Source organism: Halyomorpha halys, unplaced genomic scaffold (genome assembly GCF_000696795.3).
Source record: "Halyomorpha halys isolate HHAL.00 unplaced genomic scaffold, Hhal_1.1 Scaffold1020.1, whole genome shotgun sequence".
NCBI classification, from domain to species: Eukaryota; Metazoa; Arthropoda; class Insecta; order Hemiptera; family Pentatomidae; genus Halyomorpha; species Halyomorpha halys.
Window position 1 is genome coordinate 497586 of NW_027106408.1, and position 1137 is coordinate 498722.

Here is a 1137-nt window from a genome sequence, read left to right on the forward strand (position 1 = left end):
ACAGGACTTTTTGAATGCCCTGGTATATATATATATCCGGCGCCGCCTTTAGTTTTCAGATTGTTCAGATAGATGCTCCTCAACCGCCTGAGCTGTTGATGGCCCTTTCTATAATCTTACTATTTTTAAAAGTTTTATTGCCAATGATTATTTTTTAGATTCCAAGAAAAACCATCTTCTACATCACTTATGTATATATATTTTTTTTCGGCCGACTCCCATCGGAGTCCTATACTGCACATCACTTTTATATGTTCAATCTTTAGTCACTGTTATTGAAAGTGCTCCTCACACGTGGCAATAATATTGTTCACTATTATGTCCATTGCCTACTTACTTTCTCCAAAGACGTATCAATGCTCATCGTTTTCCATTTTTTTTCTCATTACCATTTCAAATTATTTTATATTTGAAACATTAACTATACATATCAACTAAATGCTATTAAGCAAGCGGAAAGTCGTATTTTAAAGTGTAAAAAATCTGATAATTTGATTCAATTATTGAGAATTAATCATCATTAGCAATGAAGATAATCGATTATCTGGAACGGTTTTCATCATTTGATGTTCTTTTGTCTAATTATTTTCTCTCATTGCATTTAAGTAAGGAAATTTCAATTATATAAAATTAATACCGTTTTATTGTTTTATGTACACTATAAAATATATGATATATATGTTAATATTCTGTATTAAAAATAGTTTGTGTGATGACAACGATAAATAAATAAAACACTGTTTTGCTTCAATAGTGGCTCATGTGACAAAAAAAGGTTTTTTTATTTTGTGTTGGAGGTATTCCATGGATTGCATTGTAGTCTGGAGTTAATTTGTAATAACTCTAATAGCTTTAGGGAAGTCTGTAGGACATCATTAAAGATAGCTACAGAAGTCTACTGTACTATATTTGGAATAGGTCCAATTCTAAATAAAATCGAAACCTTTTTTTTATATGAGCCACTATTCAAGCAAAGCAGTGATGTCTTAAATAACAAAAATATCTTCACGTTGTTTTGTTATAAAGGACTGTAGCTGATAATAATCCAATTCTCAAATAATACATTACCTTATACTACCATTTAATTGTTATTAATAAATTAATTTTATATTGGAAGAATATAGTTGTCCGTATGAA